The sequence below is a fragment of the Podarcis pityusensis genome (genome assembly GCF_964106645.2).
Source record: "Podarcis pityusensis genome assembly, chromosome: 3".
NCBI classification, from domain to species: Eukaryota; Metazoa; Chordata; class Lepidosauria; order Squamata; family Lacertidae; genus Podarcis; species Podarcis pityusensis.
Window position 1 is genome coordinate 18,565,308 of NC_138026.1, and position 15,141 is coordinate 18,580,448.

The 15,141-nt window shown below is 43.1% G+C and overlaps 1 long non-coding RNA gene across 1 annotated transcript; it reads left to right on the top strand.

Moving 5' to 3' along the window:
* The first annotated feature begins 330 nt into the window (after window positions 1-330).
* On the top strand, window positions 331-8,695 carry LOC308473692. Its single transcript, XR_013984207.1, has 3 exons — window positions 331-441; window positions 536-654; window positions 7,811-8,695. It is a non-coding gene; the product is annotated as an uncharacterized lncRNA (long non-coding RNA).
* Window positions 8,696-15,141: the final 6,446 nt, after the last annotated feature.

The following is a 15,141-nucleotide window of genomic DNA, read 5'->3' on the forward strand; positions in this document are numbered from 1 at the left end:
ATGCGGACTGTGGGTTTGTTGCGCAACAGCTCTAGAACAGCTATAACTGCGTGACCTGAATTTGCCATTATGTGATCTAATCCCACCTGAAATCAGTGACAGCCTGGAAATGCCCTGCGTCACCCAGGAGATTGTTATCTGGTTTTCCCTGTGCCACTTTAGTATTCCAAATTGCAGAGCAAGCATTGCACTGTTTGCTATAAAGGTACAACATTGCATAAATCATTGCAGCAGGGGCCCCTGGCGCATTTGCCCGATTATGCTCCTGCCCACAGGTATTTGAGCAGATCAGTACTGGGCAAAGTTCAGCTCATCCCTCTCTCTCGATCTCAACTATCTGGAGACCGTCCTCTTCCTACCTCCGAAATCTGGGTGGTCTATGGCAATGTTCCTTTTTGTCAGTGCACGAGGAATAAATAGAGGAGAGAATGTTTCAGCACCGTAAGACTCCACCGTTCAATGACAGGTTGTTGGCAGGAGCATATTTGCCTGAGGAATAACAGTCCCTCTCTCTTCTGTTCTTCACTCTCCCCAGCTTTGGATTGTGCATAAACACTGAAGTTAATACCACACTTTCACCAGGATGCAAAGACAATTGAAAGATCATAGAACGTCAACAACTTCTCAATGAGTGCAGATACGAGAAACAAAGAGGTGAGATTCGAGTTGGTTGAAAAAAGTACTTTTTAAATCGTTAAAAGTAAGCATAACGAATTAAATCCTTATCTCACTTCTTTACCCCCAACCATATGTAATGGGAAAGCAGTGACTCAGCCTCTCTCCTCCTCATTCTCATATCTGGGAAACTCCACCTTGGCTCAGAACATCAATTTGTTGCTAGCTCTGCCCAAGGATCCCTGCAACTCACACGTATCCAGGCATGTATTGAAAAAGACCTGCCTTGTGTAAAATGTTTTCTTGTGTAAAATGTTCCACTGGAATGGGCCTGGAATCAGCAGCTGCATATGCGTTCCCTGAAAACCTGGCAAAAATCAGTTCATAGCTCCCCAGATCCTTGTAGGCACAGCTGAACTTAGTGCTACAGGGGAACTAGAATGGCTTTTTCCAGACTGATGGGCCCTAGGGCCCTTCCAGACAAACTGTTTATTAGTAAGCATGCATCCCGAGGTGTTTGCTAGGAGATACACAGCCTTGGCTGTTTAATGAGCGTTCATTTTTATTTGGGAGGTTAGGGGACCGTTTCCAGTTACCCCACACTTTCAAACATTTGCTCTGTAAACATATGCCACAGAGAGAGTGGCTGCCGTTAGATCCCTTGAAATGAAATCTAGCCTGTGCTAGATTGATATCTTCGTTGTTACTGAGGTATTTTTTTTAATGTCCTGAAATGACAAAAATTAATTCTGCTCAGGAAGAAAATTCAGTGCAAATAATTCGGAACTAATACAATAAAACGGAGGAGCAATAAACTAGATGAGGGGGCTGATTTCCTTGAAATCAGCAGTATTTCTGTTTGTTCTCTTCCGTGTTGGAGGTTCCTGTAAAATTGTCTTGTTTAGACAACCACCAGCTGGTTGCTAAGGTGGAGGTCAGAGCAACCTTATTTGGTGCCTGCGTCAAGTGGCTTTCGGGAAACGTCACTGATGTCCTCTTCATGTTTGAGGTCCTAGAACTAGTCAGTGATAAAGCAAGTTCATTTCCATAATTGATCGAACCTTACCTGACATTAAAGAAGCAGCTGAGGCTTAAATAGTGCGGAATAACCTCAATTTCCAGAGGATTCTGGTGGTTAGTTCTGAAGAGCTAAAGCTGTGTACATACTCCTGTTTACTCAGCAGCCAATGTGGACCCACTGCTGATTTTGGAAGCAGCATACACAAGGTGTTGTTGGCCACAATCCACATCTTTTCCTGTACTTATCCTGCTATTTCTTAAGGAAATGCTTCCTTCTAGTGTGTTTTCCCTGCAAACCAGGTTCAACCCAAACTGAGAAATAGAACGACTTAGCTGCCTTTTAAGTCGGTAACGTGTACACAGCCTTCATCTTGATTCGGCTCCTTGTTCCTGCTGAGATAGATTAGGAATCTTCGGCATTTGCAAGGCTGTGATTCTCCACTGTGTGCGAATGATCAAAGATCATCGATGATTATCTGCAGGAAAAACCTTTGAGTTTCTCTCTCTTTGTGCATAAGAATGTGGGGGAATGTTTTTTATTTTTAAAGAATGCTGGGTTGTGAATAATGCGAGCCTAATCTCTCTCTCTCCCTCCACACACACACCTTTCTCTAAATTGGAGCGTTCTCTCTTTTTAATGATGCAAAGAGATTTGAGGCAGGGAAAAAAGATATTCCCTCTGGAATCTGCTGCCCAGGAGATTCAGGACAGACAAACGGCACATAATTAATGTGTGGAATGTGACAATTGCCTCTAGCCTGGATGGCTCTAGAGACTGGGAAAATTCTTGGAGAATTAGTTAATCAATGACTTCTATTTCTGATGAAATGCAGCAGCACCGTTTACATCCTCCAGGTTCAGAGACTGCTGGATGCCAGCTTCTAGGAGTACATCAGGAGTGGACAGTTGCCCTCGTCTGATCCTCCTTGTGGACCTCCCATAGGCATCTGGTTGCACATTGTGGGAAAGAGGATGCTGAACGAGATAGGCCTTTAGTTTGATGAAGCAGGACTGCTCTGATGCTTCCCGTTGCTTCATGGCTGACCCAGATTGTGATGGAGGTGCCAGTGAATGGAGCACTAAGTGAATATTGTGTCAGTGCAGGGGCGAAACTAGGCTTTATTTCACCCGGGCCAAAGACCAAGTTTGAAAACAACAACAATGCACACAGGCTGGGAGCCTCAATAGCGTCCCTCGTGAAGCTGAGCCTCCAATACTTTGGCCGCCTCATGAGAAGCGAAGACTCCCTGGAAAAGACCCTGATGCTGGGAAAGATGGAGGGCACAAGGAGAAGGGGACAACAGAGGACGAGATGGTTGGACAGTGTTCTCGAAGCTATGAACATGAGTTTGACCAAACTGCGGGAGGCAGTGGAAGACAGGAGTGCCTGGCGTGCTCTGGTCCATGGGGTCATGAAGAGTCGGACACGACTAAACGACTAAACAACAACAACAACAACAGAGACTTCACTCAGGACAATAAAACCTGGCTAGCTCCCCCCCCCCCACCTGGAGCTAAAGCACTGCATCAGCATACAAATTTCGGCTTGTGCAACTGAATGGTCTTCCCCTCTCCTCTCCAAACATGTCCCCTAAATCTGTTTTGGGGGTTCCCAGAACCATAGCAGATTTGGGGAGGGCACAGAGCACCCACAGAGGGCAAGGAGTCTCATTGTAGAAACAGAAATCCTTGAACTAATGGGAAATGTTAGTTGAACACCACCCAGTTCTGGCCAGGGCTCATATCATTTGCAACTATTCAGCAGGTTCCTGGTGTCCACTGGCCAGCAACTATTGGTGCTGCAGGACAAAGCAGGCTGGGGAAGAACCCACATGGGTTCAAACAGAGGACAAATCTACTTGCATTGCCTGATCCTTGGAATGTATGTGCTCTAGGCTTCAGCTCCACCTGTCTCCTGCCTGAATAAATGGCTGACAGGAGGCCAGTGAGTTGGGAGGGATCTGTATGGCTTAGCTTCCTGCTGCCCTCCTTCGCACCTGTCTACTCTACTACTGTGCTGTAATCAATGTATAAAGTACAGCTTAAAACTTCAACGGGAATCAGAAGGACTGAAAAGGTCCCCAAAATGAGAGCACCTCCTCTTCGCCCAAGAACATGGGTAGGCAAACTGAGGCCCGGGGCCTGGATCTGGCCCAATCGCCTTTTAAATCCGGCCCACGGACGGTCTGGGAATCAGTGTGTTTTTACATGAGCAGAATGTGTGCTTTTATTTAAAATGCATCTCTGGGTTATTTGTGGGGCATAGGAATTCATTCATACATTTCTTTACCAAAATATAGTATAGCCCCCAACAAGGTCTGAGAGACAGTGGACCAGCCCCCTGCTGAAAAAGTTTGCTGACCCCTGCCCAAGAACATGCTATCCCATGGGGCTTGCATCAGAAGAAGTACTCAAGACTCCAATTCTGCATATTTCTTCTCAGAAGTTAGTCCCACGGAGTTCGGTGGGATAATAATAATAATAATAATAATAATAATAATAATTTATTTATACCCTGCCCATCTGGGTACCATCTGCCCAGCTTCCAACAAAATATTAAAATACAATAGTCTGTTAAACATTAAAAGCTTCCCTAAACAGGGCTGCCTTTAGATGTCTAAGACTAAGAATTCTTGACCAGGGTTGCTTTGCTTCTTGAAGAAACAGCAGCAGCAAAACGGCAGCAACAGCATCAGATCAGATTTTAAAGCCACGCAGGGCACCATCAAATGGTGATTCAGATTCGGTGGTGATTTAAAACAGATTCCCAGCAAGTGACAATGCAGTCCTTCTCCGTGGGAGGTTGTTATAGCACAATCTTCCTTTCTGCAGGACAGAAAGTGTATGTGCACATACAAATTCCCATTTTTTGTTTTTTTCCAGAGGCTTTACTTCCTCAAACGCTTCTAGGTTAAAGTGCTCTCGCTTTTGTGAAGGCCAGACAAGAGAAACCCTGCAGGACTGCCTGACATGTTTATGCCCAGTTGCACAAGGACCACTGTAGTGCCTTGGTTTCAAATGATGGGCTTGGATGAGTGAAGGTCCGGGTTCAAATTTCCCATAAGATCTACAGCTCAAGGTGACTGTGTATGTGCACCCACATATATGCCTACACAGAAGTAAGTCCCATTGACTACTCTCTGGTAACTGTGTATAGGATTCAACCTGCCTCTCATCTTACACATTAGCCTAAGCTAATGTTCTCTGCTGGGGGCAGAGAAACACAATTTTTTTTTGGAAGAAAATAAATGCATCAAATGACTAAATATATAGCCTATATTTCTTGCATGCAAATGACCACTCACTGGGGGAGGGAAAGCAACCCCCCCAACACACACACACACACACACACACACACACACACATAGATACCATAAGTTCGGGGGTAAGTAAAAGTAAAGGGACCCCTGACCATTAGGTCCAGTCGTGACCGACTCTGGGGTTGTGGCGCTCATCTCGCTTTATTGGCCGAGGGAGCCTGCGTTTGTCCGCAGGCAGCTTCCGGTCAGGTGGCCAGCATGACTAAGCTGCTTCTGGTGAACCAGAGCAGTGCACGGAAACACTGTTTACCTTCCCGCCAGAGCGATACCTATTTATCTACTTGCACTTTGACGTGCTTTCGAACTGCTAGGTTGGCAGGAGCAGGGGCCGAGCAACATGAGCTCACCCCATTGCAGGGATTTGAACCACCAACCTTCTGATCGGCAAGTCCTAGGCTCTGTGGTTTAACCCACAGTGCCACCCGCGTCCCTTAAGTTTGGGGGTAATATTATAAAATAGCATATTGTCAACGATGAAGCTCATTATAATATTTTTATCACCTATGGGTATGTACACATTTTCTGTCTCAGGAAACACTTTGTTCAGTCTCTGACAGTCATAAAATATTTTGTTTACTAGAAAGTGCTGTAAAAATTGTGGATGATGGAATGTGTTGGTTGTTGTAAACCAAGCTACCCATCTGCCCCCCTCCCTGGTAATGTCAATCTTACTATTTTTATGTCTGCAGCATTGAAATATTTGCCTAAGAACATGGCAGGTTCATTCTGTGTTATTTTCCTGCCCTCGACCCATAGATGTTTAAAGATTTTCAAGTCCAACAAGGCAAATTGAAGTGTTTTGCTGCAGAAAAAAATCAGAAAAGGATCACTCCTTGAGAACCTATTAGGGATATTTAAGCTCTAGATAAAGAAGCATTTCTGAATGGGATTGGGCTGGGTCCTTACTTAATAGCACTGCATTAGTGCAGTCCAGAATTTGTTGCTTGATGATAATAATGATAGTGATAATGATAATGATAATAAAATAAACACTATACAGATGTCAATGGAGGAAGGGGTTGCTGCAGTAAAGCCTTGACGACACAATGCTGCAAATCCTAATTGCAGCTGTTTCACCAAATCCTATACAAAAAAAATGGCCTGATTAAAATTTCACACTAATGCAAACTATACCTTAGTACAACTTAGCACAACAAACTATATCTTAGCAAAAGTGTGATAACATGTGGGCTTCAAGATTTTGGGGAGAAATGTTATTCAATATGCATTTAAAGTCAAATCTATCAATTTTGCACTTTCTGAAACAATATGCAAACCAAAACACAGCTATCTTTCAAAATTCACACTTACCTAAATTTCATGATGCAGTTTATCAACCAAGCAATGTTGACAAAAATGCATTTATTAGTGGGAAGGGTACATAAAAATGACGAAAACGACGCACACAAATGCATTATATTTGGGGGGAATTGCTTGCAAAAATGTGTGAATTTGTTGAAACTGCATTGGAAAATGTGTTTATTGGGAGAAGTTCACGCTAAAATGCTGGAGAATTTCCATGAGGGTTCTCTTTAAAGAAAACACTGCAAATTTCTGCAAAATGTGGAGAACTGGCTTTAAGATTGGGAAAATGAGTGAACCAAAATCAACGGAGCCTTCCATCCTTAGCTCCAGGAGTAGAGATAGGGATGATTTGGCTCATCTCCCTTCTATTTACTGCTGCCCTCCATGGGTTAGCACAGGGGTCAGCCATGGGCCAGTCCACCGGCCCTCAGATGGTGGGCCGGACTATATTTTTTTTTGGGGGGGGGAATGAACGAATTCCTATGCCCCACAAATAACGCAGAGATGAATTTTAAATAAAAGCACACCTTCTGCTCATGTAAAAACACCAGGCAGCCCCACAAATAACCCAGAGATGCATTTTAAATAAAAGGAGACATTCTACTCATGTAAAAACACACTGATTCCCAGACCGTCCGTGGATCAAATTGAGAAGGCGATTGGGCCGGATCCGGCCCCCGGGCCTTAGGTTGCCTACCCCTGGGTTACCGTGACATGTGAAATACTTCACTAAAGTAGTGAAATCAGTCATAATGGATGACAAGCAGCTTCTGGTTAATAAGGAATTGTGGGTGGGTAGGCAGGGTGACAACCTCTCTGTACACTGCTGAGAGAGACAGGCAACATTGCAGAGAAGATGGAAGTTGTTGTCTAGCACTGCCCAGAGGGTACCAGGTTGGGATAGTCTAGTTCTATTCTATCGGACAGGGGGATACAGATACGGATTCAGAGTTTGGATGTAGACAACTCCATCTAGCACAACTGAACTCAGTACTCAGGGAATAGGAATTTGATTTCAAACAAACTTTATGAAAAGTTTTACAATTCAAATTCAAACATTAATCCACGTCCTGCTTTTGTTGACTGCTCGTTGTTGTTTTATAATAATTTTTTTAAAATTTTCAATTACTATCCAACATCAGCCTCATTATAACAATACCAAATTATAATACAATTACTAATACCAATCATTCAAATACCAAATTATATAATTTAGGTGGCCTCCCCCACGTGCTAAAATTGATGGTTTGATGATTTTCTTTATTTCTGCGTTTCAAAATCTTATTAATTTCAATTACATTCTGGTCAAAATAATAATCCCTTGTACAACAACTGCAATATTAATAACTTCTGTTCGTGATGACACATTAAATGATTTATAGAACAAAAAGTGAGGCACTCAAACTATATCCTTGTTCTTCCTGTTTGTGACAATTATTCTTTCTGTGGTGTTTCTTCCTTTCCTTGTGAAATGTTATTTCTATCTTTTCCCAATTGTTGCTGTTATCCATCATGCCTTGGGCAGAGCTGATATCCCATTTTTGTTTCAGAAAATTCCCCATGCTTTTGCTGACTGCTTGGGACTTCAAAAACGAGGACAATGTCAAAGCACCCAGGAAGCCAGAAGACATGGCTGGTGCACTGTTTGGCTTGGTGAATTACAAATTCTACAGGAAGTGATGATGTTGGATGTTGCGGTGGTGATGTTGGAAGTTTTGTAAGCAATTCTGAACCAGGGAAATTTGAGCATGTCCCACCTCCTGTTATTTTCTTCTTTACACAGAAATGCAATGCCTTAAGCTTCCCTAGGAATCTTGTGGAACAAGAGAGAGGCTCCCTATTATGCCTGTGGAATGCTGGGAAACTGCCGGGCCTTCCACTCTGAAGCGCTCCTGGTGATCATGAATCCACATATTTGCTATTACACTCTGTACCCTCACTGCCTTCACACACACAGCCCAACGGGTCATCAGAATAATTTGTAACCTTGTCCATTAGGATGATCCATGGGGCCGGCTGCTCAGCAGCAATCCCCTTTATGATGTTTCGCTTGAGCCATAAACAGCATTCTTGGCAACAGAGCTCATTCAAAAACAGGGAGCAGGAGGAGCAGGGGGAAAGCACATTTTTCTCCAAGGCCTCCTGTCATGCAGGAACTTTTGATACTTCCCAGATCATTTGATCTTCCATTTCTCAGAAGCAAAGGAAGGGGCAGGAAGCTCCAGTGCTTTTAACAGTATAGCCTGTGTTCCTCTGAATAGTTGGGATATCAAAGCTGTGTGTGCCCTTTGGACATGCACTCTCAGTTTTAAATGGGCTTCACTCCCTAGGAGTGACTGAACTGGGCTCAAAAGGCACCGTGAGGATTTTTTAAAACAAAATCTATCTTTGCTAGTTTTCCTGCAATGTTTAACTATGGCTCCTCTATTGGAATTTGTCACTGGAATATATTGGATTTAGCAATATGAAGACAAAATACATTTGTCTTAGCTGCATCTGATGAAACATGTTCTTTTTTTAAAAAATTTTTTTTATTAATTTTTCCAATTATTACAAATCAAACCAAATTACTTAAATTTAATAGTTTCTTAAAATCAGGTTTCCCGCTCCAGTTGTAGACATATGTCAATCATTTCATCTCTTATTTAATGTCAGATTGATCCTTCACTTGTTGTTAGTCCATTCTTGCAGCTGACCACATTTTTCCCCTCGTTACAAACAGCACCTCTGTTACATCTTATAAATTCAATTTCACGTGTGTATTCCTCCATGTATGTTGTTGTTTCAGACCTGGTGTGCTGGGAGAATTAATTACTATCTTCCATTGTTCAGTTCTTTGCAGTGTTTACCTGGATGGTACAAAGTCACATTCCATTCCTTCCACTGTTCACCAACTAGCGTACGGGCTGCAACCATAAATAACTCACAGAGTACATATCCAGTGTTGGCCATTAAAATTCTGCTCTGGAGTTCTTCCTCAGCACACGGTTAAAGACAAAATCTTTTCCAATGAAACATGTTCCTGTCCACTAAAACACACAGAGCAAGGTGAAATTACTTGTCCATCTATTCTAGGATTGTCTGCTCGTACCAACTCAAATTTCTGGGTTTTGTGCACACGCAATAAAAGAATTTAATCATGCCTCATGATGTTCACCTACTTTGGAGACAAACAGACAGACAGAGAATATGTTTGAGATAGAACAGTGTTTCCCAACCTTTGGTCTCCAGCTGTTTTTAGACTACAATTCCCATCATCCCTGACCATTGGTCTTGCTAGCTAGGGATTATGGGAGTTGTAGTCAAAAAACAGCTGAAGACCAAAGGCTGGGAAACACCGAGATAGAACAATGTCTTTCTCCCCCTGGAGAAATAGGGGAAGGGCTGTAGCCTAGGGATAGGCCATCTGCTTTCATGCAGAAGGTTCCAGAATCAATCTCCAGGTAAGACTGGGAGACACCTAACCTGAAACTCTGGAGAGCAGCAGCCAAGCTGTGCAGGCAATACTCAGCAAGGTTGACCAATGGACTGACTTGGGGCACTGCTAGAACTGTCTCCAGTTGTCTTCTCTCCCTCCAATCCAACATCATTTCAAGGCTTGGAAAGAGATTCCAGGACACCTAGGGCCCTTAAAGCTTATGATGTACCTGTTCAAATTTGTCAGGCTAAGCTATTAGCCTTATCAATATGATCAGCACATTCTGAAGCTCATCTGGTGTGTACATCCTCTCTCCTTAGGTTTGCAGATTCCTGCTATGAGTAATTTCATGTAAGTGCCATTAAGAATTTTAAAGCATCGGGTTCTATTTGTGGTAGCGGATCGTGTGTTTCACACTGCTTCTTTTAGAGCATTTTCCTATTATCTTGATAGCAATATCCATCCCTTTTTAGTGCCCCTGTTTTCTTATTTCCTTTACAAACATTTGCCTCTGTTCTGAATGCCAGCACATTCCACACAGGATTATAATATCATAAACTTGAAATGGTGATTACATAAAGCAGAAATGGCTAAGTGATTCTAAAAAGGAAGCGAAGAAAAACGACTCGCATTCCGTTCCGTGAGAAGCGTATATCATCATTTATATATAAATGACCCTTCTACGTTCACCCAGCACATATCTCAAAACTGACTTTGTCGATGCAAAGAAACTAACTTCATAGCTAGGACCAAGGGCAGGGCACAAAGGATGGAGGCCTGCAGTCCCATCCCTGAATCACTGGGTAAAAGATCTGTGAAGTTGTCCCTGATGACTGGTGCCCAGCAGGACTGGTGAGACTGAATGCAAGTAGGCCAACAGTGACAGAGCCAATGACAGGCAGAGTCAACTTATTCTAATTCTGTCCCCACCCTCCTCCCTGCTGAGTTCTACAAAGGCAATGCTAAGGCTGTGTACACATTGCCATTTACATCAAGGGAAGTAATAGTACCACCACTCTACAGTGGTACCTCGGGTTACAGACACTTCAGGTTACAGACGCTTCAGGTTACAGACTCCACTAACCCAGAAATAGTACCTTGGGTACTATTTGCTTCAGGATGAGAACAGAAATTGTGCGGCGGCGGTGTGGTGGCGGCTGGAGGCCCTATCACGGTAGCTAAAGTGGTGCTTCAGGTTAAGAACAGTTTCAGGTTAAGAACGGACCTCCAGAACAAATTAAGTTCTTAACCCGAGGTACCACTGTATTCTGCCTTGGTCAGACCACACCTCGAATACGGTCTCCAGTTCTGGGCACCACAATTTTGGAAGGATGCTGACAAGCAGGAATGTGTGCAGAGGAAGGCAACCAAGGTGATCAAGGGTCTGGAAACCAAGCCTTATGAGGAACGGTTGAAGGAGCTGGGTGTTTTTAGCCTGGAAGAGAGGAGACTGAGAGGAGATATAATAGCCATCTTCAAATATCTGATGGAGACCAGATGGAGCAAGCTTGTTTTCTCCTGCTCTAGAGTTTAGGACTCGAACCAATGGCTTCAATTTGCAAGAAAGGAGATTCCGACTAAAGATCAGGAAAAACTTTTTGATGGTAAGAGCTGTTTGACAGTGGAATGGTCTCCCTTGGGAGGTTTTGGACTCTCCTTCCTTGGGGGTTTTTAAGCAGAGGTTGGATGGCCATCTGTCATGGATGCTTTAGCTGAGATTCCTGCATTGCAGGGGGTTGGACTAGATCCCTTGGGATCCCTTCCAACTCTACAACTCTATGATTCTATTATTCTACTCCGGCTCCAGTGTGACCCCACCACTGGTGTTTGAAGTAGAAGACACATGATGCTGGTCATAATCTATTGGTATCCTGCAGTTTATTGAGAACGACTTCTGTTTCATGTGTTTTCCCTCAAACCAGTTTGAAAACATAAACATTCCCTCAAACCAGTTTGAAAACATAAGCATTCCCTCAAACCAGTTTGAAAACATAAGCAGCAGTGAAGCTGAGGTGTGTACCTTTGAGACGGCAGTTGCACATGTGCAGATAGCAGCTTCATTGAGGATGAATTTGGAGCAGTTGCAAGCAAATCAAGTAATGTGTGAAGACTATCTCATCCCTTTTCCGGTCTGTACAGCAGCATAGAAATGTACTTGATAAGGAAAAAGAAGGCACCTTTTATCATATGTGGTGGAAATGTAAGGTAGTAAAAGAATTTTGGGAAATGATATATAATGAGTTGAAAAAATGTTTAAAATAACCTTTTCTAAAAACAACAACCAAAGCCTTCTTTTTAGGAATTCTAGGTGCTGAAATCCCAATGGAGCAGAAAAAACTATGTATGCGACCATGGCTGTGCAGGTGTTACTGGCCCAGAGATGGAAAAAAGATAAAATTCCTACCAGATAAGAATGATGGATTATGCCAAAAGGGCTAAAATGACTGGAAGAATCAGAAATCCCAAAATTTTAATAAAGAATGGGGAAAAAATATAACTTATCTTAAAAACCATTGTAAGCAGTTAGTAGGATTGGAATATCACTTGTAGTTTAATGGTGAATTTTGGACACAATGGAGATGTAAAAGATATGGATTATTATAAAAGATGCAGGAGGAAATGATTAACAATAAGACCCACAAAGGGGAGGATGGAAATCCAGGAGATTCCTTGGAATCTACTTTTTATGTTGTATGTTGGGACTGTAAAATTTTAATCTGAAAAACAAAAACAAAACAAAAATAAGTACTTGAAATGCGGGGGGGGGGGGGGGGAGAAATGACCTTGCTGCCTTTTAAGCTGCTAATGTGTACATGATCTATTTTTATTAAATAAATGAATAAAATTCCATTACCCACTAGGAAGTTGGGACTGTTAGGATGCCTGAATCTCTAAGGGGAAGATATGTTTGGTAACGAAAACCAATCAACCAACCAGCAGCTAGAAAATCAATATGGAAAAGGCTGTGCTAAATCTTGCTGTTTTTCTAGCAGCAGAGCTTGACAACAACTCACAGAAAGGGGTAGAAAACTGGGTGTTTTATGATCTTTTGCCAAAGAGCTAAGGCTTGCTGTCAGCTGCTGACAGCAGTCGCAGGAAAAATGTGCAACATGCTTACTTTGAAAGCCGACATGTCAAAGCAAAAGAAAGTAGGCTGCAAATCAGCCTCTGGTTTGTTTTGTAGTACTTTACTGGTACAGTAAAAGTGTCCAGCTGCTTGACAATATTACATAAAATGGACCTGAGCAGAGCACACAATGTGCTCTTTCTCCAGGTTCTGCAGTAGATGTGACTGAATGCATCTGCAGGCACAGTGCCTCTGTTTGCTCAGCTGGAAGCCTTCGTTTTCTGCAAGAGACAGCCATGCCGTGCATCACACAGTATAAAGGTAAAGGGACCCCTGACCATTAGGTCCAGTCGTGGCCGACTCTGGGGTTGCGGCGCTCATCTCGCTTTATTGGCCGAGGGAGCTGGCATACAGCTTCCGGGTCATGTGGCCAGCATGACTAAGCTGCTTCTGGCGAACCAGAGCAGCGCACAGAAACACCGTTTACCTTCCCGCCAGAGTGGTACCTATTTATCTACTTGCACTTTGACGTGCTTTCGAACTGCTAGGTTGGCAGGAGCACGGACTGAGCAATGGGAGCTCACCCCGTCACGGGTATTCGAACCGCAGACCTTCTGATCGGCAAGTCCTAGGCTCTGTGGTTTAACCCACAGCGCCACCCGCGTCCCTGCATCACACAGTATAGTTAGCGACTATTAACGGACCAGTGGGACTGCAACAAAATGTGCTAGTGTGGAGTGCTCTTCTTCAGGGCTCTTCCAGCTTTCATCTGCAATACTCCATTCCATTCTCCATCACCCCAGCTTTGCAATAAGGTAAAGGTACCCTTGACCGTTAGGTCCAGTCACTGACGACTCTGGGGTTGCGCACTCATCTCGCTCTATAGGCCGAGGGAGCCGGCGTACAGCTTCCGGGTCATGTGGCCAGCATGACTGTTCTGGCGAACCAGAGCAGCAGACAGAAATGCCGTTTCCCTTCCCACCGGAGCGGTACCTATTTATCTACTTGCACTGGCATGCTTTCGAACTGCTAGGTTGGCAGGAGCTGGGACTGAACAACGGGAGGTCACCCCATCACGGGGATTCGAGCCACCAACCTTTTGATCGGCAAGCCCTAGGCTCTGTGGCTTAGACCCCAGCGCCATCCGCGTCCCTGCTAGTTTTGCAATAGTCCACCTTAAAAGACACTCGGCATCCTGTGATCCCTGAGCATGGTCAGTAGGCTGTTTTTGAGAGGGGGGTTGCTCCCTTAGGGTCCCCCCCCCAAAAGATGGACACACTTCTCCAAGCCTTCTCCCAGGGTGGACCTTAACAGAGAGAAAAACCCCGCTACACATAAGTCAGAAATTAGATCATTTTAACAAAAAGAAATCTCTATGGGAAATCACACTTTAAAATTTCCTGCTCTATGGCGCCATCTGGTGCTGCATGTTTACAGTGCACTCAAATCGCTGTTTCTTTACTATTGTAGCTGAGTCCCTACTCTGCATATTTCAAAATATGAAAATCTGGACACAAAAGTCGTTTGAGGTTTTTTGTGGGTTTTTTGGCCAAAGTTGTTTGCAAAATCTATTGTCTATTTCTGCCACATCTCTAATGTTCTGATATTTTGGCAGTTCTTGCTTACATCTTCACAGGCCAAGTGCCCAAACATAGAGGTGAGGGAGAAATTTGATTCAGTTCACAATTATAGACAAATCTACCTAATCCACACTTTCTACAATAGCATGAGACCCCAAAGGCAGCAATCATCCTTCAAAATTTGCAATTCCTGCACAATTTAGGGCACATTGAATTTTTCAACTTTCAAATTTCAAAAATGAAAAGTGCTAAAAAGTTGTAATGTGACTTGGGAATTGAAAAGATATTTTGGTTAAATTAATATTTACTTTTGTTTGGTAAGTTAAACATGTGTAAAATTGCATAGAAATCAATAAGAATGACTGCCAAGTACTTGCAGTTATGTTATATATTAATCTTATTATTATTATTATTATTATTTAACATTACCTGACATTTCCAGATTTAAAATTCTTTGGTTTTCTGAAAGCAGCTTATGTGCCTCTCCATTAAACATAGACATACCAAGATAAATGTAATCCAATCACAGAAAAAAATGCAAATTTGAATTCCTTACACCCCAAACCATATTTTTAAGTCTCCTCACTGAAGAAATTCGCAAATGTTACGTTTCACCCCATAAATTACATGTCCTTCTGGGGCCTTCTCCTGTCACCTTGTCACAAGAAGCAGGTTTGGAGAAGCAGGTTTGCAGAAGACCTCCTTGTCGATTATAATTGTGCAACCTGAATACAAATTCCATCCAAAAGATTGAATCTCATCCAAAAAGAGCAACAGCCTCAAAGCACCCACAGATTCTCAGGACGATGAATTCAG